At 32.1% G+C, this 24,216-nt stretch overlaps 1 protein-coding gene across 2 annotated transcripts in view; it reads right to left on the reverse strand.

Moving 5' to 3' along the window:
• The window catches only part of LOC129975821 (transcription factor E3-like), a 136,772-nt gene extending 115,123 nt beyond the window's left edge, over positions 1–21,649 (reverse strand). For both annotated transcript variants that reach the window (XM_056089174.1, XM_056089091.1), the window contains exon 1: positions 21,504–21,649. The gene's annotated coding sequence lies outside the window, so the exon portion shown is untranslated. The remainder of the gene's footprint in view (positions 1–21,503) is intronic.
• Positions 21,650–24,216: the final 2,567 nt, after the last annotated feature.

The raw sequence follows: 24,216 nt of genomic DNA on the forward strand, positions 1-24,216 counted from the left end.
TATGTCCTTTTCGTGACAGGGCTTACTTCTTCAGTTGAAAACGTTCATGAATATACAAAATCGGGAAACTCTGTTCAAATCATAATTATTACATTTTTAATTACGACTATCCTTCTTAATTTTGGAATCATATCTTTTAAATATAACACTGACTTGCGCTTACAATTTTGTAATCTCTTTTTCAAATACGTAGGAAATTGAAACATTCCGTTTTGTTGAATTTAGTCTTGAAATACCAATTTTTTCCATTTGCATATGAGTAAGTATTTACCAGGTGATTATAATTCTTAGTTACACCAAATATATATTTGTGTTAAATTATGACTTAAATATTTAGGAAATAATAATAATTAGAAAAATATAATTACTGTAAATGCACAATTTTTAATGAAGATTTAATTATAAAAAAGTGTGAAATTTGCTTAAATTTGTAGATCTACCTGCCGTTACAAATCTGTGAGTTAAATGTCAAGTCAGCTTTGTTTCTGCGCCCGATTAAAGACGACGCTACAAAGTGATGAAGTACATTTCCATTCCTCAGTGCAGACTAAAAAGCAAGATGCATTCTTCAAGATTTAATGCATCATGATTTATGGCCCCAAATTTTCTGTTTCGTCTTTTCACCGAAAAATACTTTTCAGATTTAATTAAATTAACTTGAAACAAAAGCGGATCTCCAATTTCCCTCTCTGAGAATCAACTGGGCAGGTATTTAGATGTATTAATAACGTAAAAAGATGTTGCTATCACCATTTCTTGAACAAACATTTGTTCAACTAATGCTTGGAGGCTGGCTTTAGGTGACATCACGTGATGCAAAAATCGTTCAAAGCGCTCTACAGGGAAGACTTTTGAAATGAGAGTTCCCAAATTCAGCATTAACTAGTTCTTAGGAGGTTAAGTCCGCACTAGAAAGGAAATTTCAATATTTAAATTATACTTCCAGAAATTATCAAGTTGGTCGAAATTAATTTTTTTTTTATTTCAATAATCTCAAAGCATAAAGTCGCCCCCCCCCAAAAAAAATTCCCCATAATTTTAAAATTTAAAAACTGTGCAATTATATTTCTATGATTTTTTTTAAAAAAACTTTCTAGAGCTAGTTATAGACAAAATTTTATAACAATGCTTTCCCTATATGCGATCGCGAGCAACAAGATAGTAATATAGAGAATAATCGAAGTGAATATTTTAATAGCTCTCCTGCGGCCGAATAAAAATAATAAAACATTTCAGTTTGTTACGAAGTAATGCTTTAAACTATTTTAAAGCATCCTATGTTTTTTTAACCTGATAATGTTTTTGTTTTTTTAATTTAGAAATCTTTAAATTGCATGAAATGAAAAACATTACGCAAAAAAATTACGTATAGCGATTGATGCTATCAAGATAGACAAATCAATCCTAAGCTATTATAATTCTAACAAGAACTAATAATTCGAACTAGAAATTTCGAATCTTCTTCTTCTTTCTTTATTTTTGTTTTTTCATGCATTTATTTTTGCTTGCACATGATTTCAAGAAACTCTTTCTCTCCTTCTTGTGTTTAAATGCTGAACATAATCTGGGGCATTTTTTTTAAAACTATAGTCTTGGCCTTTACCTTTCCAGTTCCTCGTCAGATCAGCAACACTAAAACAACCTCAAAAATAATAAAGCAATGGAAGGGAAGACTAAGTTTCTCCCTTCTTTCTTTCGATCATCACTGCTACTACAAATATGAATGAGTTCTTACTGAAAAGAATGACGTTATGATTTTAACGAAGGGAAAATTGAACCATAGAATTTTTTCGACACAATCTATTTTTCCCTTTGCTCTGAAACTTGCTGAAAGGAAAAGTTGGCTGAAGTTGAAAGAGAAATAAAAGTATCAAACAGAATTTTGAAACAAAAAGTCAAAAAATAAGGCTGAAGTATGAAGAAAATTTTTATTCATCTGTTTCTCTAATAATAAAGGTGTGTGTGTGTGTGTGTGGGTATTGGCGCTCCAGGATAGACCGTTTGACTAGAAAAGGAAAAAATGCACCTTAGCAGGATTTTTTTGAAACTTTAATTAATGAAAAGTTAACGAAATTTTGGTGTTTTCCCGTGATAATTTCAGAAAATATTACAGCAAAAAGTAATTGTTACACTCTCTTAAAATTCAAAAAATTATTTTTTTAATAATTTAATTTTTTTACACTTATTCTGCCCTACCCTCTTTATTTTTAGTAACTTTTAAAAAAAAATATTTTAAGCATATTTTACAATAATACATTTATTGTTGAACTAAAATGTACATTTTTTCCTTTTTTCTACTGATGCTTCTTCTTGGCTTTTTTCCCCCCATTGTTGAGGATGAAAGTATGAAATGACTGCTTACTTTTCCATAATCAGTAGGTCTCTGTTTAAAATTAATCCTATATTTTATGCTTTTCGAAATGTGTTGCATTTACAATTAATGGTTACTAAATACTAAAAAAATACTAAAACTAAATACTAGTAGATAAGGTTGTGTTCGCGCACTTTTCTTCACCCCGCCTGATCACGTGACTCAATGTGTTGATGTATATGTTTTCTGTTCTGTGTTGTGTTGTGTTGTAATAAAAGTGTGTGTCTGACACGGCGTGGTTATTTTGAGAAGCTATATTGTATGTTTTTGTTTCTGTGAAATTGGAGTTAATTTTGAATTTGAGATTTTGTTATGTAAAAAATAGTTTTGGTTTGTTGATATTTGTTTATAAGAATTTACTTACTTTCGGATTGGTATTAGTAATTCCTGTCAATGTATTTTGTTGTGCAAATTATTATTTATAGTTGAAAGTAGCATTTCTGGTAAAGTTAGTTTTGGTTTGGGAATTCATAGTGTAATTATTATTAAAAGTGTCGTAGTTTCGATTTGAAAGCTTTCGCTGTGATTTCAAAATGAGCAGCACAAAAAGGTATAATTTGTGAGAGGTTGTACGCAAGTATTATTTTCATGTCTATCAACCACGTCGTTGAGTACTAAGTTAAGGAAAGAGGAGCGGCGGATTATTGCGGGAGAGTTAGGGCTTTCCGTTCCTGATAACTTAAAGTAATTCAGTTAAGGGAGATAATTGAGAAAAGTGAAGTGTTTAAAACACGAATTGAGGTAGTCCAGGGCCTAGTAGATCAAGTAATAGCCGATACTCAGGCAAAACAAATGCAAGAAAAAGAAAAAAATTGAAAAAGAAAAAAATAGAAAATGAATTGAAGTTAGAACTAGAAAAGTTAAAATTCAATCAAATAGAGAAAGAAATAGAGTTAGCAAATGCTAAAAAATGCATTAAATAATATAATATATTGCATTAAATAATATGCAAAGTACTGAAATCGTGGATTTGAATTCATCAACTGTTGAATTAGAAAGCTTAATAAAAAGTATTAAAACGGAATCATTTAATTTATTTTTCAGCTCTTTGGAAAAAGCATTCCAAAACAAAAAATGTTTCAGAAAATTTGAAAGCAGAAATTCTGTTGAATATTTTGGGTAAAAAAGTCAGTCATTTGCTAGTTTATATTAATCAAGAAGATTTAAATAATTTTAAAAAAATTAAAACTTTAGTTTAAAAAAAATTTGAACCCGCCCCTCAGGAATGTTTAAATAACTTTTAAAAAGCTCGAAAATCCCCATCGGAGAGTTTTGTTCAATTTGCATCCAGATTAAGTGCATCTTTTGACTACTATTGTCAGTTGTACAAAGTGAAGGATTTCCAATCTCTATGCGAGCTTATAGTGTCAGATAGAATTTTGGAAACTCTTGATCGAGAATGAATGACTCACATTGCGTAAAACAAGCTGAAAATTACTTTAAATCTCATGAGATTGGTCGAGAGTATGACATTTTCTTATCATCGAAAAGTAAATGTAAAAGTGAGATAAACAATAAGATCGTAGCAAGGGAAACAAAAAGATTTATGGGAAATAAATCACAGAAATTTCTAAATTGGCGTTCTGATAAAACCGTTTCTAAAGTATTCGTGTCTGAAATAACGAAATTCAAGGTGCGTTATGTGTAACAATAGTGCCAATCATCCTCTTTATAATTGCCCCAGTTTAAAAAATTTTCTGTATGGAAAAGAACTAATGTAGCGAAACGGAATGATTTGTGTTTCTTTTTGTGTTTTCCACATAAAACTCGTGATTGTCGCTCTGATAGAAATTGTTTTTGCGGCAAATCGAATGCTACATTTTCAGCGCAAGGGAAATAGTAATTCTAGTTCACCATCTGAAAGTATTGCGATTCGTGAACCAGTCCATAACGAGGAGGTAGTGCAGAGCCAAATGGTAAAAAAAGCTGCCAACACCCAGTCTGAGATAGTTGCGACGAGTTTCAAAAGAACCAAAGTAAAAATGTCCTTTTTAGTACTTACTGTTCATGCATTGGTTAAAAATAAATATTCAGAGTTTGTGGTGGTTCGATGTTTATTGGACGTAGGAAGTCAATCTTGTTTGTGTACAAAAGCTTGCGCAGAAAGACTTCGGTTGGAAAGAATAAATACGGTTGTTTCATGCGTTAATGACGCTACTATGGTGGTTAATAATTGTGTGAGAAAAACTGTTGGAAACAAGGATAGGAGCTTTGTGCGAGAATTGTCGATGTTAGTGGTCAACAAAATCACCGATGTAACCCCCAACAAGGTAATTGACATAAATATGGAGGTATTAAGGTTTCCATCCCTGGCCGATCCTAGTTTTAATATCCCAGGATAGATAGACTTACTTTTAAGAGCTGAAATATTTTATGAATTGTTGAGACCTGGACAGTTCCGTGATTTGAATTCTTCATTGTTGTTGCAGAATACAGTTTTCAGTTATGTTGCCAGTGGTAGTCTAGATTAAATGAAAGAGAACAAAGTTCATTGTGGATTGATTTTAGATATTGATTTGAATCGTATTATGAGAAAATTCTGGAAACTTGAAAATGTAGATAATGAGGTCACTAAGAGTCAGGGGGCCTTGTTATGCGAGGGGCATTTTGTGAAAACCCATAGGAGGAATGAGGAGGGTCGATATGTGCTTGCAATGCCTTTGAAAGAGGAACCCTCTTGCTTAGGACATTTAAAGGATATTGCGGAAAAAGACTTAATTCGTTATGGAATCGTCTGTCAAAAAATTCAGATTACTAGTCGTTATATTTAGATTTTATGAGAGAATACGAGGAGTTAGATCACATGGAGAAGGTTGATGAGACAACTGAACCATTTTCCTTCTTTCGTACAGAAAAATCGACCACTAAACTTCGTGTAGTTTTTAATGCATCGTCTCTTACAACTAAAGACATTAGCTTAAATGACATTCTGATGAAAGGAGAAGTTATTGGGTCCTGGGAAGTTATTGAGTTCTGAGAAGTTCTGGGAAAGGAGAAGTTATTGAGGTCGTATTCGCGACCATTACCGGTTTTCGGCGACACAAATTTGCCTTTATCCCCGATATAGAAAAGATGTATCGTCAAATACTCATCAAGTCAGATCAATGCGATCTTCTAAGAATTCTATGGAAAACAAATTTTGATGATGAGCCTACCATGTATAAGTTGAAAACTGTAACTTATGGGACGTCTTGCGCTTCCTTTCTTGCCATAAAAACTCTTAAATAAGTGGCCATAGATGAGAATTCCAGATTTCCCCTGACGTCTGAAATTCTTCTGCATGACACTTACATGGATGACATGGTTCAGTGGCTCTTCAATGCTAGAGGGTGCCAAAGAGTTACAGCGTCAACTTATTGAAGTTATGCAGTCAGCGGGACTGAAATTACATAAGTGGCTACCAATTATGAGAATGAATCAAGACCATCAGAAGATAGTTATAAATTTGATAAAGAGGAGGAAATGAAAACATTGGGAGTTCTATGGAAGCTCCATGAAGATTGTTTTCCTTAGACGTCAAGCCGAATCAGTTGTATACTAAAAGAGAAGTATTGTCAACTATTGCCAGAATATTTGATCCACTTGACCTTCTGGGTCCGGTAATAGCTAAATCCCAAATGATCATGCAAGAACTATGGCGTATAAACACTGATTGGAATGATGTTCAGCCTGAATCAGAATATCGAGAAGGGCATCATTTTTTAATTTCTCTCAAAGCCTTAAATGAAATTTAACAGAAGAGTAGTCCTTGACCAGCCAACGAGTGTAGAGCTTCATGGCTTTGCAGACGCTTCAGAGCGTTGTTATAAAGCAGTGGTGTACAGCAAATCAGGTGATGTACAAGGAACTACTATGATTAAATTAGTTGCTAGTAAATCCAGAGTAGCACCGATTAAAAGCTTGACGATTCCCAGGCTAAAATTTAATGCCGCAGTCTTATGAAAATAGTGATTACAGCACTCAAAACGACAGTGACTAGTGTCTACTATTGGTAGGATTCGACTATTGTGCTTTCGTAGCTCCAGAAACAACCAATAGATTTAAAACAGTTTGTCCAAAGTCGGGTAACAACGATTCAAGAAAATACTAGTACTAAACAGTGGCATCATGTATCCTCAGAGCAAAATCCAGCTGACATCTTATCTCGAGGTATAGACCCCGAGAAACTTGTGACTTATGGTGGAATGGACCTGAATTTCTTGCTGACAATAACTACCCTAATCATCTGGTTATTGTATCAGAAGTTAATGAAGAGTTCAATGCCGAAATTAAGAACAATTCTAAAAACTTCAAAATTTTTAATATTACTGAAGGACATTTAATGTACGAATTAATTAAGCTTAGTAATAATTGTATGTCTATTTTGCGTGTTCTTAGCTACATTTTTAGGTTTAGTGACAATGCCCGAAATCCACTTGGCTGTACTACAGGTCCTCTCAGCAGCAGTGAGTTGAGAAAAGCTAGGAATTTCTTGGTTAAAGCGATACAGCATCAAGAATTTGCTGCAGATATTCAAAATCTGCAGCTCAAAGGATTTGTTTCTCCAAACTTTAAGTAAAAAAGCCTCAACTCGGTTTTGGATGATGATGGTACTTTGAGGGTTGCAGATCGACTAGAAAATTCAAATTTAAGTTTTTCATCAAAACACCCGGCAATCTTACCAAAAGGTAATAAATTTACTATGATTATTTTAGAGTATTATCGCAAGAAGCATTTGCATGTTGATGCTTCGAATTTATTATGTATTGTTCGAGAAAAATTTTGGCCCCTATGTGGTCGTACAATGTCGTAAGGTAATTCATCAGAGTATTCCGTGTTTCAAATCAAAACCCATAAGTGTCTGGTCAATTAATGGATAGTCTACCTAAAGACAGAGTTTTAGCTGATTTTCCTTTTAATTGTACTGGTGTAGATCTTTGTGGTCCATTCATGATTAAATATAATAATCAACGAAAGAGTACATTACATAAAGTGTATGTATGTGTATTTGTTTGTTTCATAACAAAGGCCACTCATTTCGAGATTTTGTCACACTTGACATCTGAGTGTTTTGTAGCTTCTTTAAAAAGATTGATTGCGCGGAGAGGCAAGTGTGGAAAGTTATACTCCGACAATGCAACAAATTTTAAAGGTTCCAATAATTAAAAAAGTTTCTTGAGTTAGTGAAAAATCCTGATGAAATTCTGGCTAATTATTTATCTGTAGAAGGAATGAATAGATTTGAAATTCATTCCTCCCAGGGACCTCATTTTGGTGGCCTTTGGGAGGCTGCTGTCAAATTGTTCAAATTTCATTTCATTAGAGTTTCGAGGGGAGCGAATTTAACTTTTGATTAATTTCTGACATTAGCAATCCAAATAGAGTCAATCTTGAATTCGCTCCCACTCTATCAATTATCAGCCAATGGAGATGATTTTAGAGTTTTGACACCTGGTCATTTCCTGATCCATAGACCAATGAATTCGATTATCGAGCCTGATTTAACCAGTTTTAAGGAACATCAACTTAAAAAAAGGTTAAGAGTTACTAAATTAGTGCAACAAATTTGGAGAAAATGGCACCGAAGTTACCTGAACGAATTGCAACAGAGAAATAAATGGGTATTCAAGAAAGAAAATGTTCACGTGGGAGATCTCGTGTTTCTAGAAGAAAACAATTTGCCAACTCATAAATGGACTCTAGGTAGAATTAAAGAAATATATTATGGGAAGACAAAAAAATCAGAGTGGTTCAGGTAAAAACCCAATTTGGCATGTTTAAAAGGGCTATGACTAAAATATTTGTATTGCCCATGCAAAAATGACTTCCATGTAAAGATATTTGAGCATAAAATGTGAATTTATTGAATTATTATTGATTGTTATTCAAATAACTAGATTGAGTTCTTACTGTATATTACTTGTCATATTACGTGTTTAGTTGAATGTTTAAAACATGCTAACGAGGGGAAAATGTTCGCGCGCTTTTCTCCACCCCGCCTGATCACGTTACTCAATTTAATCACATGACTCGTGTTGATGTATATATTTCTGTTCTGTGTTGTGTTGTAATAAAAGTGTGTGTGTCTGATATGGAGTGTTTATTTTGAGGAATAATATTGTAGAGATAATTAACAAAATGTATGTATTATGTGAGGAGTAAACAAAGGAATAATGTAAAGCTTTAAAAATAGCACGTCTATAAAAATTACGTCATGTAAAAATTTCAAGTCTATAAAAATTTAAATTCAAAAACCCTTTGCTGAGTAAGCAATCAAGGGCAAATTAGATAAACTGTTTGATTAAAAAATTTAGTAACAATCATTAATCCCAGCGAAGCAGCTGGCAAGTAGTTAATAATAATAATTAAAAAATTATAATATTTAATATCAACTAAATAATAATATTTAATTTAAAAAACTATTATTATTAATAAGGATATGCATCCATTTTATTTCAACTGATTTCAGTGACATTGAGAACAAAAATATGAAATTTTAGGATAAGAAAATTCTTAAGAGATAATCAAAAATTACAGCAGGTGAATCAATTATTTTTTTTTCTGTAACTAAATTTTAGACCAAATAAACAGAGACGAATGATTATTTTACAATATTATTTTCATCCTTTCCCACTGAATATACACTACAAGTTCAAAAATATACCGATACTGCCGTATTTGAAAATTTCTTCAAATTTCTAGTGAAAGGCTAGACGAATCGGAGGGTTTCAGGTTCGAGACCCGATTCCACTGAAGAACCGTCGTGTAAGTGGAGCTGAGGCACGTTAAATCCGCCGGGGCCAAACGTCTCCCGCTGGTGTGGTGTGGAAGTTTGGAGAGGGGAGTGCCAGTTCACGTGTCGTCCTCGGCATCTGGCCGCAGTTAAAAATGACGAGGTCCTTCCCAAAATAGTCCTAATGTTGCTTTAAAAAAACGGGACATTAATATAGCTAAACTAAAGCTGTACGAAATGCTTTTGAGCTTCGAACATGAAATATATATGATTGAACTCGCACCTTTTAATGAAGACGCAACCACGAGGGCTTTTAAAGGACCGATCAGGAATTGATAAAGAACAAATTAATTTAACCGTTTCACAGAAAGACTGTAATTTAACCGTTTCACAGAAAGACCGTAATTTAACCGTTTCAAAGAAAATTATTAACAAAAATTCTCAATTTTCATCGATGGTTTTGTTTGCTGTGAATAAATATTCAGGTACATGTTTGTTAAAATAACACATGTATGCGAGAAATTATAAAAGTTCTTTTAAATTCCAAAAGTTTCAGTTCATTCAGCTATTTTTTAAAAAAAATTCGTAAAAATCCGAAAGTTTTCGCATTCTTTTGATCAGATTGTGCATTTATATAGCCAGAATGGTTTTAATGAAACGCTTGCAAACTTTCTAGAAACATATAAATATGACGTCATTTTAATTGCAAAAAAATGAACAAATATTATGAACAAAAAAAAAATCCAACTCCTTAAAGATAGGCTTGCAGCTTTTTGGTTACACAATGCAAAAAAAAAAAACGAACCTCCTTTTTGGTGCCTAAAAGTTTGAATTGATTTTGATTCTATTCAATTTATGTTGATTTCAAATAGGAGAGCAGTTCTTCTCCTGTCACCTTTACTTCTTGAGATTTAAGGAACTAAATTACAAATATTTAAAACTTTACACTGCAAATTATTCCGTGAATTTAAAAAAAAATTAATTGAAAATAAATTAAACAATATTAGCATTTGATATTATACTCATAGGGAATGCAGCTTTGGTAATGGTGATGATTCATTAATGAACATCAATAGGTAATTTGTGAGGACTTAAAAATGGGTAACCATCTCTTAAGTCAGCAGAGAGTCCATCCTTATTTCTTATGCCTATGGAATCACAAATCCAAATAATAACATTGGATAAGAAAACAGTGACTCACCGGTGGAAAGCGAGATGCTCGAAAAAGATGAGCAATTCGTGAGCCATTATTCAGATAAAGCAGAATAATCTTGTCTCTGCCGCATATAAAACAAGCAACAATGGAATAATTCCATGATTAGAAAACCCCTTGCTTTGGATGTAAAGAACAAAAAATGCCTTTTAGAAGTTACAAATTTTTTTTCATGGTTGCCAAAGCAGAATGCTCAGAAACTATGCTCATTTTATGAATTCCGTGTCTAAGACACGGAAGAAGAAAAAGTGTGTATCTCATGCGTTTTCGCAGTCAAATATTTTCAAGAAAACCAGAGGCCAGAAAATTATTTTGATTTAGTAAAAAGCAAGTCAATCAGCTTCGAAAATCTTTGAAATATACTAGATGATTCATTATTCTCACAACCTTTTAGACATTTTTTCTAGAAAATCTTTGAGAAATTAGTAAACGATTATGAACGAACGAAAGCAAAATAAATAAATAAATAAAAAATAACCAGGACCTAAAGGAATGGGAGTACAATCTCAGAGATGATGGAATATTCATATGACAGCAACTTGCTGTTGGAATCTGAAAAAAGATTGCTAAAACGAAATTGCATGAGAAAGTCAAACAAAACTGGGTTTAAGAGTGGAACCAAATATCTATTCTTTTGCATTCACATGATTCTTCTGATTTCTAATTCGTTGAAATTTTTGCTGACACAAGCTGAGGAGACGAATGATTTCACAGGGACACAAAAAAAAAAATTGGAGAGCCAATAAGAGGATAGACGAGAGACTCAACTGACTGCAGATGACTGTTGCAAGCTGCAAAGACACTGCGTAAAAGAAGTTCAGTTAAGAATGCCAAACAAAAGAATCGAAGTAGAGCAAAATAACCTTTCTTTCCATTTTTCTTTGATTCATCTTATTTCTAAATTTTAATTAAATTGCTTAATATCTGCAGGCATGTTGTTGTGATTTTTTTCAATGAATGAAAATGTTTCAGCACATTTCTCGAGGAAATGAATTTTAACGCTCATAGCTTAAATACCATTTGATGTATTAACAGAATTATCATACCTTAGAAATAATAAACGATGGTGAAAATCTAAACTCAGATTCGTTTCCATCCTATTCAATACGCATGAAATAATTTTTCGTTAGCAAAAATCCCGAGTAAAATGTGTGTCGACCTGTATTATCTTCTACCACTGAAGTACGTGGATCTCCCATAAACGCAACTGACGATGTTTGGGGACTATATTCTCAGCGAGAATCTAAAGTTGTTCATCTAAATGCAAATTTGAAATGTGAATGAAGACAAAAGCAGCAAGACAAGATTCTATAAAAAATTTTAGATGAATCACCCATTATCATATTAAATATCTGTAGATTCTCAAAATTTTATAATAATCTTCGCTAAAAAACTGTTTTAATTTTTTAAATGCAATCAACGAAAGAAGATAGATGAAAATGAATGAATTCGGAACAGTGCCAAACTAGAATCGGTATCGTAACTGCAATTCTTCTGCAACCAAGTAACCGCAATTGCAGTCGGTATCTTAACTAAAATTCTTCTGCAACCAAGTAACTGCAATTACAATCTGTATCGTTCTGCAAATTATTTGGCTTTTAAACAGACAAATTATATTGCAACTATGGAAATGTCTCTCGTATAATCATTTATAAATGCGGCTCAAAGGAGTTGTCATTGAAACAAAAGATTTTAATTTTAGATATCATTTGAAAAGGAAATGTTTACATACGTGCAATGTCCAGACAAATGAATCGCATTTACAGTATTGAAATTTGGAACACGGCCAGTAATGATGAATCAGTACACATCCAAGCCTGGATTTAAAATTTAATGTAGAATATTTTTTTATTTAATATTTCATTTCGAGGGATTTTTCGTAAATATTTGCTCGTATTATTGTTTCCGATGAGCTTGTAGAAAATAGATGAAATACTAGTGAGTATATATAATTGTACTTCTAATGAAATTTCTTCCAAATGTCTAATTTAGTTTAATGTGTTTTTCTACATTTTCCCCAGACAGGAAGCTTGTTTGGATATCATTTGCTACAATAATTTTATTAAAATAGTTTAAAAATAAGATTTCAGATTTTTTTTTTAATTAGCAGATTTTTAAATTGTACAAACTGGGCTGTTTAAATCAATGAGAATAGGATTTATATTAAAGAAATAATTCAGTAAGCAGCTATAATCACTCATCGTCCACTTCATAAAAATAGAAGAAAATGAAAGACATCGATTTAAATAAAGATTTGTAAATGAAAGAGGGAATTAAAGAAAGAAGAAATAATTAATCTGCGTTATTATTAAGAAATTTCCTACTGGGATTCATGCATATTGTGCTGTGGCGAATGTGAGAATTTAAAAAATATTATTTATTTATTTATTTTCTTTCTCGCACCAAAAGTTACACCGCTTTGAGTGAGCCAGACGACATTTGGCGCACAGCGTTTGCACTCCATTTGCATCTCGCTGTCAAATTTTGAACAAAAGTCCTCCACTCGGCATTTCCTAATTGGTCCGTGTTAGAAATGATCACGATGACTGAAAAACGTAAAGAGCTGGAAGTATAAAATTTAGTGTACAATTTTAATATCTAAAAGGCAGATCTCTTTTAAATTTTGAGCCAACTCCATCAAGGGGTAGAGTGTCTGTTTTTATGCATGCAAGGTCAAAGAGGCAAGAAATGAATCTTGCTATGTGATCTTATTAATACAACTGCAGACCTACGTAAAACTTTAGTTTCAATCGATTTGAAAGAAGACGTCCAAAGTGCAAACGCGGTTTTCTTCATTGTTTTATGAAACTGCTACGCGACGAGATTTGGAAGAGACCCTTCATATGTACATTTCGGCTTTACACTAGTCCCCGATTCCAACAATTTGAGCACTTATGGGATCCACTTTCTCGTCCGTGATTCACAATCTTTATTCAGAAGGATGAGGTGGGTTTCAATTCAGCTTAGTTGCATTAACGTCCCGTTTTAAAGCAACACTAGGTCTGTTTTGGGACGGACCTCGTCATTTTGAACCGCGGTCACTTGGGCTGTCACCCCCTCTCCCAGCTTCCACACCACACTCGTGGGAGGACGTTTGGTTCCGATGTATTTGGTGTGCACCAGACCCGCCAACACGACGGTTCTTCTGTGGAATCGGGTCTCGAACCTGAAACCCTCCAGTTCCAAAGCCGAGACCTTACCACCATGCCACCGAGGCCCCCGGGGTGAAGTGGGATTTAGCATCTTTATAAAGAAATTATGAGAAAGCTTCATAGGAAACACTCATTGTTTCTTAAAGAAACGGGTGGAGCAATCTGAACAATCCATTTACTATCTATTTATTACTTTTCTATTTTTACCTCCTTTTTTATTCTATTTTCTATCTTTCTACTTCTCCATTAAACCTTACCAGGTAATGTAAATTCGACGAACTTTTTCCATGCATCCACTTTTGTACTTCATCGTTGCTATGAAAAATATTAATCGACTTTGGCTACTAGTTGTTTTGCTGAGAGTGTTGGTAGCGTTTCATTTCAATGAAACCTTTTGAACGTAACTTGATTTTCATGGTTCCCTCATTAAAGTGTTTTTAACCATCAAATGATAAGATAATTCATTAAGATCGTAATATTTTAATAGACTTACTTATATCTATTGCGCATATAAATCTCCCTTATGGAATGAAGCATCGTGGCATCACAATTCCGTTAGAAACAAAATAGCTTACGTAATCCATCGTTTAATTATACGTTGTATTTTGTAACTTTTTTTTGTTTTGTTTTCCCTGACCAAATAAGGAGCACAATGCTTCTTCTCTAAATTTCAGTAATGGAAAAAAAATCGTGCAATTGCACATTTGATGAAATAATGAAAACAGTTAGAATTTCATTGTAACAATGATATGTTTTGTTAAAAGTCAAAATTAAAACTGTTTTAAAAAATTGTCAAAATGAAGAAAAAATAAGACGGCAAAGTTTTGTGCTATAATACTTCCGGGTGTTGTCGCGGAAAATATCAAATTCGCTTCATTGATAATAAATTAAAATCCTGAGTAAAATTTTTTTAAATGTGTATCGAGGTGCACCTTCGCTTTCTCAACAACAAATTTGTACCAACTTTGATAATTCTAGGTCAAATAATCTGCAATGCAGAGCTCCAACTCATACACGCATTCTCCTTTATTAGTAGTAAGGATAAGCAAATGCAGCGGCCCCAAATAAAACATCGAAACGTCGACACCCTACAAAACATGACATGAAACGATACGGCTGCAGAAAATGACCTTCTGCGGCATTACTGTTTGTCGGTCCAAACACAGAGTTGTTGACATCCACTGCAGGCATGAATAATCGGATTTGGAAAAAAAATACATAGAATACTTAGCAAAGAATGAGACACGAGGAGATAATCAACATGAAATCAAAAATTGCGCAATTACTCGTGATAGCGCTACACGTGTTTACGCTTCATTTCAATCTTTTCTCATTTATAAACCCCTTCGATTCGTTTACACTTGGAGATCATCAAAGCAACAATACTACAAATCAGAAATTTAGATAGTGTTTCTGGGTAAAAAAAAAAATTAGTATCAAATAAATCTGAAATGTTCTTTCGGTGTATTTACATCAGAGGTTGCTAGTCCATTTAGGAATTGACAGTGCTATAAAAATATTTGTCAAGATGCAGTTTAAAAAAAAGAAAAATGTCTTTTCATAAATGGCATAAAGTTATTCATTTCAAATCCATATTTGAAATGTGTTGGAGTTTAAACACACCAAATACATCGATATATGATATATATTCCTTGTTGGTTGGTCAATAGAAAATGATGCGAATGCTGAAGAGACAATTCAGTGCATGAAAATATCAGAGCTTTCTCCCACCACACATTTCCGCCTTCGCTCAGTTCGATAATGCTTATTCAAAAATGAGTATCACATAAGATGTGCCATAAATCATTTTATGTAATAATCCATTATTATTTATTATTACATATAATGCCCTTCATTTATATATGTACTAAATAATAATAATGGATCCCCCCATAAGATTTTTTTTATCAGAATAATGTTTTAGAAATGACTCGGGTATTTCTTTTTTTAATAATAACTTCTAACAAAAGAAAATAAATATTGAATAAAGCAGAAATATTTCTGTCAAGACAGTAAAAACTGAAACTAAAACTCATAAATATCCAATAAAATATGAAGAGAGGAAAAACCGAGAGAATGAAAACAAACTTTGTAGGAGAGTTGGGGAGAAAAAAAAAGAGAAAAAAAATAACCAGAGCTCCAAGCTAGACATACTCTGACTGCAGCTTCAGCGCCTCTAATACCAAAAAAAAAGAAAAGGATTCATTTTTCTTTCAAATTGAGCAATCAGTTGTGTGAGCAATGGACTTTTATGGACTATTAAGACCAAATTGCATAAAATATTTAATTGAAAATTTTAACGACTATTAATCCTGGTGAACTAGATGGTTGTCAAAGGAGGTTGTATTTATTCATTTCTTTTATTTTTTGTGATCATGTTTGCGTAAATAAACACAGTAATTAAAAATATATTGTTTATTTCATCAAATTTTGAATTTATAAATGGTATCACGCATATCTTTAGGCAAATATGACTATTTTTTATTTGTGTGTCTGTGCCTGTGCAATTAGTACGGAGTATTATAAATCAGAATGAGAAAGTGCAAATGCGTCAGTCCTTAGGTGATTATATGCGTTGAAAAACTACTCTTTGCCCTTTTCCAAATTGATCCAAAATTTATTATATATCTTTTAATTTGAGTGAAATCCCCAAATCAATTTTACATACATAAAATGGCACAATTCTAAAAAACGGGTTTTTCGAACTGAGGCAGGTGTCAAGCATCAGAGAAGTATTAGGAATTTTTAAATGGTTAAATTACCTTCTCTATGCACGCAGAAGTATTGAACTTGAGTCATGAGATATCACCATGGCCTCTTAATCAATGCTATATTATTTCGAAATAATGTTCCCGTTTATAACTGGCAGATCTTAAAGTAATTCGGACACAGGAATGCTACGTGTCCGGCGTAAACAAGTGATACCAATACATCAGAACCAATCGGAACATATCCGTACTTCTACACTGAATGATATTACTATGCTAATAAATCACATATCGGAGCTATTTTGTCTGCATTACAGCAATGATGAAATAATTTGTCAAATGTAATTATCATAAAGAAGACATTTGGAAATAAATGAATTGACAATAAGTGATATTTAAAATATTGTTTTTTAGCATTAAGATAAGTAAGCATTTAATGGAATACTACGGAAAAAGTTCCCAAGAAGGATGTGTTACTCATTCATTTCATTTCGCAATTTAATCCATGCGGCTAATAAATCTAAAATCGTGAAGAAGACACGTGATGGCGTAGTCACGAATCCAAAAGTAAAACTCATTCGACGATATGATATGGAGTGCCTCCGTGTTTTTCATCTTGCAAGATACAGAATGGATTTCAGCATCTTAAATGTGGTGTCCGAATCGAATTGTCGTAATTTAAAAGTTTCAAATCAATTCTTGAGCCATTTTTAGTCGTTATAATTGTATAAAAAAATGACACGTAATTCAATCCAATTGTTCTACTAACTCTTAATTGGATCCTTGCGACAACCCGTTTCCTTAACAAAAGAGGCGCCTAATTAGATAGTACAGAAAAATAACATAGTCATGGGATTGCCGTACATTAAAAGAATATCATGACAACATTCACAATAAATAGTTGAAATATTTTAATTTTTCTTAATGAATCTAATTATATTTAGGCAACTAATACGTTTGGCAATATCGTTAAGAAATAGCTAACTAAAAACAAAACTTTTTTTTAACATGGGCTGGATGTGAATTAGGCCGTGCATGTTTTTTAAAAAAAATCATTCTGAAAAGGAGAGAATCGTTAATCCTCATCAAATCGCTCTGAGCAAGAGAAGACAGACCGCTCTCCATAACAAAAGAACTCCTCTAAAACTACTTTTTCTAATGAAATCGTAGCGTTTATTTTTAAATATTTATAAGTAGGAACCAGAATAATCTGCGGAATCTTATTCGAAATTGAAAAGAGAACAAATTCAGGGAAAGATCGAAATCGATCTGATTAATTTTTTTTTTGTTTTTTTTTTGTTTTGTCTTTCCATTTATTGAATTTATGATTTAGGAGAATTTTCCGATCCCATTTTTGACCGATGTTTTTTATTTGTCAATTAAAAGTTGTGAACAAAAAAAAATCTTTCAATAATATCGGAAAAATTCAATTTAAAATATTAAATTTAATTGATTGCACAAATTCTAACTAAATTTTAATTTGAGATTTTATTAAAGCTATCTTACAAACATCGAATATTCTGAAAGAAGAAAGAGAGCTAAAACGTTTTGCGATTTAAAGCCGTTCTACACGGCCCTAAATTTCGATTACAGAAATCCTTCTCTAAAGCATATTTTTTACTAGAATTCGAAACAAATCCCCAGCTTGCTTCGTTATTCCGTGATGTTATATAACCTTCTCTTTATTAAATATTATCACAAATAAAAGTTTAAACAAAAAAACATTCAAAAAATGATTTCATAATATCTTTTTTTTAATTTAATAGCAGGTAATCAGTTTCCATTGCGAACGAAGCTACAAATAGGATGACACAGCAAATTCGAAACAACGAACTGAAACATCTTGTCAAATTTAGAACGAAACACTGACTGGAAGACGATGTGAAAAGAAAATTTTCGCAAATCGAAACGAGAGAAAATAGAGGAAATATGGGAATAAAATCGAGAACACGTTGCCGGAAACAACGTCTGGATGCTAATAGGGGAAACCCCTATCTGAGAGAGAAATAACGGATATGATAACAAGGCGGCGTCCTTAAGGAGCCGGCATCGCTCAGCCGACTCTCTACCGCTTATAAATCCCATTAACATTTCCCCATTTTTATGCAGACAGAATGCAGGATTCCGAGGCCGTAAAGCAGCCGAGAGAGAAGCAGATTTTTCTCTCTTACCTGCAAGCGAAATCTCCAGAAGAAAAAACAACGCCTTATCCCAAACCAAAGCAACAAGTGGTAAAGTGTCCGGTATATTTTTTTCTCCCTTACATGATGTTAGGAATCTGATGTACAGTTGCATAACAGTTGTTACGTAACAGTTTTAGTGGCGGTAAATGTGCAGCAATTTGCAACTTTATGAAACTTATCAAGTCATTAAGATTAGTGCAATAGGAAAGCAATGAATATTCTAAAGATAATGAATATAATCATATCAATTGTGAAAAGGTGGATTATATGCAAAACTATTTCACTTTGACGGCTGCATATTTTGGGAGAGACCCGCGCATTTTCTTAAAGCCCGCTTGTAGTAGTTTGGTACGATGCGTGACAATTATTATCACAGATTCCGATAATCCTGATCAAATATTTTTAAAGAGAAAGGTAAATAGATAAATGTTGTATGCTACTTGCACATACACGGAATTGTATAATAATGTATAATAATTTTAAAAAGAATTAGACATGCATTCAATGTTTCATAATAGTCTCGATTATTAACCCCAAAGTGCTGTGATAAAAACTTCAATCACAAATTTTTAAAAAGAAACTTTGCTACATGAAATAGAGACAAATATTTAAATAACGACGTTTGTTATATACGAAGTTAGATTCATATACAAAATTTGGTTACTGTAAGTAAAAAGTTTTCAGAAGAATTTTCGCGTAGATGTATTTTTTCATTCAATCCAGCATCACAATTGTGCAAATAATCATGAGTTTGCAGTATTTTGAAATTAATTAAATCAAATGTAGAATTGCAAGAGAGGTCGACAGTTTCTGACAAAGCATTGCCGATTCAGAAAGCTCAATCGTCTGTAAAAGTATCAACTGGTATTTGAACGCATTCATTTTAAACGGATCTCGAATTGTCCATTATGTATCTCGGAGAATAAATAGCAGATGCCAAGACATCATTCGGCACATTTCATCAAGTGGCGACTGCTTACTTGACGATTCTTCGAACACTTTTGGGGAGAAGTCTGGATTTTTTTTTTTCAGATATATGCAAAGTAATTTAATTTTTTTGAACGTTTCAAATGTTTTGAAATTTTTGTGTGATTTTGTATAAAATTTTGTTTTAATTTTTTTATACACCAGGTATTAACATCAAGTATGTTGAAAGTGACTCGCAATTAGGTGTTTTTTAAAAAATTTCATTTCATCAAAATTTTCCGCTTAGATGCTTTTACAGAGATCGAATTAAAATCAATAAAAAAAAATCAGATTTTGTATTTGGGAAGGAAGAAAAAGGAGGTCGCCAAGACTTGCATTTGCCTGAGGACCTCTACAGGGCTTAATCCGACCCTGGATGGCGCCACAAGTCTAATTAATACGTCTTTCTGCTTGGAAATCAGAAGTGAGATTCGGTGAGGAGGTATTCAGTAGGTTCTTATTCATCTCAACCTCTGCGATCCATCAAGAAAGGCATTCAATTAATTCATAATTCTAAGTAATAATTATATCTGTTAATTACCGTTTTACTTTAATCTGAGTATTTGAATTTGAATTTATGTTCTTATACGTTTACATAATAATATTCAAAATGTGTATAATTTGGAAGATACTTTGCAACTAACTATAGAAAATTATTAACTGCAACAATTATGCATCAGGTAATCTACCAATCAGTTGATGTTAATTTACTACTCATATAATTCAAAAAAGCTATACAGTATTTTAATAAAGTCACATGAGAGTAGAATATGAGTCGGCGTACTGACAGGAATTATAAATGAAATTTAGAGATGTGACACAAGATACAAACAGATTTTTTTTCAATTTATCAACTAATTTTTTGCAAGAAATCTTCAACATTACATGCAATTCATATTTTAAAAATTAAACAGAAAACGCAAAAAAAAAAAAAAAAAAAACCTTTAAAAAAATCGTCCATTGTGTTTCACAAAGTAATCTGATAAAATTAATGCAATCGTTGAAGGTTGCCAAAATATAAACAGCTGAGCGAAAATTATGATAATTGATAGAGTGAAAATAATTGATAAATAAGAAAATCGGCTTATTGAAATATTCGCCCGCAGTACACATGAATAAAATTTGCTTTTTATTTATTCATTAATAAAAAGCAAAGCAGTATCATAACCAGTTACATAAACCAGTTAATTAGTTCAGAAAATTATCAAAAGGAAAAATATATTTAAAGAAAGAAAAAAAAAAGCTTTTTTACGCCCAAGAAATAAGCGTTCGTTGCAAAGCATGCAATTGTTAAAGGAACTCATTTCAATGATTATATGTTATTAAAACATATAAATGCCTATTTTAAAAATCAAATAAAAAATCATTATCTGAAAGTAAAAGTATTAATAATGAAAAATTTATTGTACAGTAAATGAAAAATTTTTGTACGCGGTTTGATAAATGTCAAAGTCGAATCCAAATCACGCAGACGCTATCGGTTATTTCACAAGTATCTACTATAAAGACACAGTTTCATTTTAAGAATTTTTCTTAGAACTAGTTAGAATAGCCGCAGCTACATTTTCTTTAAATGGTGGTAGTATTATCATATTTAAATAATTTGATGGAATTTCATCAAATAGCTTATGTTAAAAATTTCTAGTTATAAAAATAAAAATAAATATTAAAAATTAAATCCTTGAATTAATATACTCTTTAAAAAATAAGCTACTGAAGCTTCGCTCAAACAGGCGAAAACAACACGCGTTACAAAACCAACACAAACTTATGCTTGCATTCACATAAAGAGATGAAACAATCGGCAAAAATCATAAGAAAAGCAAACATATAAAAAGTTCAATATGACTTTTCGCTTCAAAGAGTTTCTAAAGTAAGCAATAACGGCATAGAGCACTAAGAATCTCATAAAAACAACAAGTTATTTTTATGAGATTCGTAGCAATTCAATATTCATGAGTATGCACAAAATGTGAGAATTTTAGACACAGGAAGCAAAACCTCATTCGCAGAATTTCATGCTTTGAAGTGGCAACAAACAGCAATGCAAAAGATAGATTTCAATATAAATGATATTCTCCATAGAGATTTGGTTGCAAAGAATAAAGATTTTCTAAATTATGTATACCAGTAAATTAAAAAAAAAAAAAATCACGTTCATTGTGACATTCTAAAACATCAGAAAACTTGTCACTCACCTTCCAGTTCCTTTTAAACTTTCAAAGTTGTGCCAAACCGGCGTGCATTCGGAAAGGAATGAAACAGGGGTCAGATACGAGCGCACTGCTTTTCAGATAACATTGTTTTCCGTCAAACGATAATATTATCGGCTGCATTTGCCTCTCGCTGAGTCTGTAAGTAGAGAATATTCCAAGTTCCGCTATTGTTCGGTTCGGTTGAAAATGCCGAAGACAGGGAGAAAGCAGAACGTGGTGTGAGTGGCAGGCACACTTATTCGACAACCCGAAGGGAGAGTTTTTTTATTTCTGCTTTTTATTTTTCCTCATCTCTCACTCTCTCTCTTCTAGTTAACCTTTTTTTCCCTTTTCCCATTGGCTTACAGAAAAGACTCTATAGGTCGCTCTCAACTCGAATTCTAAATAACGTGCACCGGTGTCACTTTCAAGCCTCGCGGCACTGGAAAGAATAGAGCAAGGGTACGGTTACAGAAGATATCAAATAAATGGGCTTCGGAAACGAGAGTTCCGTCTGGAAGAGTAATTAATATTAATTAATTAAAAAAGAAACGTCGAGCGGTGGTCAGTAACGTCTGGTATTCGATCTTAGGGATAAAGAGATTCATTTAATAAGCGGAAAATTAGTTTTAAATAATTAATCGATTTAATAATTATAGAAAAACATATAAAAAAATAGGTTTCGGAGATGTTGATAATTGTTTTTATTTACTGATATCTATGTTTGACTAGAAGCATTTAATAAATAGGATTCAAAAAATAAAATTAGTGAACAGAAATAAGTTATGTAGAAACATATGAATGACAGCGAAAGTCAGATAAAAATATAGTTATATCACGCCCACACATTTATAGCGAAGAAAAAAAACTGAATTTTTTTTCACTCTGCTGTTATATACCTGTTTTTATGTATATTATTTAATGCCATGTTATGATGAAAAAAAATGCTTTAAATTATAGATTGTAAATAAATAGAAAAACAGCAATAAACATATGATAAAATTTCAAGATACGTTAGTGGATTTTTTTGGAAGATAGTTAAAATACTTTGATATTCCCCTTTTACATATGTGATAATGGTTTATTTAATATAAATAATGAAGAGGAAAATTTAGCGTGAGAAAATATTTAATAATTACTTTAAAAGTATTTTACTGCCCTATTTCTGAAGTAAAAATGTTTTGAAATACAAATGCAATGAAATATAATCTGTAATGAAAAATAATTTTTTATGTACTTAACATAGATTTAGAAACTTTAATAAAATTATAGCATTTGATTTCTCTTCATTATATATTATTTCTTGAAGAAAAATTCATAATTCCTTTAATAAACAAGTAATATAAAAAAAATATTTTTAAGTCCATTCCGACTTTCGCAAAAACTGAACTCGCATTCTTCACCTTCACGTGAAAAATACTGAAATCCTTGCATTTTACCGATTGAGCTACTGCCAGTTGACGTCAATTTTCATTACAAACTGCTAAAACTCTATTTAAAGTATTAAAAATGAGTTAAATTTAATAATTAATGGATTAATATTTGAAAAAACTGTATTAACATCAAGTGTCATCCACTACAAGTTTAAAAAAATGTATTTGAACTTGAGTGGATAAACAAAAAATATTTTATGAACGATGAAAATTTGAACAAGATATATAAATATATATAGAGAGAGAGAGAGAGTGGGCTAATAATAGGAATCGAATAAAAAAACAAAAAAGTGATATCTATTGGTCATCGAATTACAGAAAGTTGGAAAGCCATAGCAGCATGATATGTCTTTTACATTTTGTGCAGGGATAAAAATAACTACATGGTAAAATTTACAGAATGTATATAGTTTGCAATTTGTAAAATTTTGTGTTTTTTTAAGTATGGAGAGTATTTAAAGAATGCAATTATGATAAAACTTACGGTGAATTTTTCTGGTGTTCAGATGGAATTTTAGGGAATCTAGAAAAAACAAACACTCAAAATATTTTCATAAATGATATGATATTTTAAAAATGGGATAACCTGAAAAAATATCAGTACAATACGATTAATGGTTTTAACTAAACATTTTATGTCTATATTTAGTCATTCTAAAAATAAAAAATAAAACCTACTATAATACAAATGTGTTGTCGTATGTGTGTGTTTGAAATGTATAAACAAGTCCTTCGCAGATATTAAGTGATATATCTGATATACTGAAAGATTATGCTAATTCTTCTTTCATTTTATTATTTTGAACCACTTCGTATGCTGCTAGATGCATTCGAATGGTAATAAATAAATCATAATATATTTTTAACTCAGTCAAGAAATAATGTTTATCTGACTACGCCACTTAGAGAAATCTCCTTTATACGATATTCAAATGGATCAGGATCCTTTTTGAGAAAACTCAAGGGCCGCGTTAAGACTGACTATGTAACTTAAAGCCTTGGAGAGGTGGTACGTGAGACAGTACCCATGTCCCATGCTTCCACACCGCTCTAAAGTGACATCCCCGAAGAAAGATTTGCCATGCAAAGCAAAACTTGAGCAGAAATGAATCTTCCGATGTCAATTTTCCACTCAGCATAATTAGTAATTGTATATTTATTATGAATTTCATTTAGTATCGAAATTCAAGAACGCATTTCCAGTTCATTGCTATCGACAATTGTATAGATAAAAGCGAAGCGTATTGTATTATCAGTTTGATTTATCAGTTATTTACGATTGC

The sequence above is a fragment of the Argiope bruennichi genome, chromosome 1 (genome assembly GCF_947563725.1).
Source record: "Argiope bruennichi chromosome 1, qqArgBrue1.1, whole genome shotgun sequence".
NCBI classification, from domain to species: domain Eukaryota; kingdom Metazoa; phylum Arthropoda; class Arachnida; order Araneae; family Araneidae; genus Argiope; species Argiope bruennichi.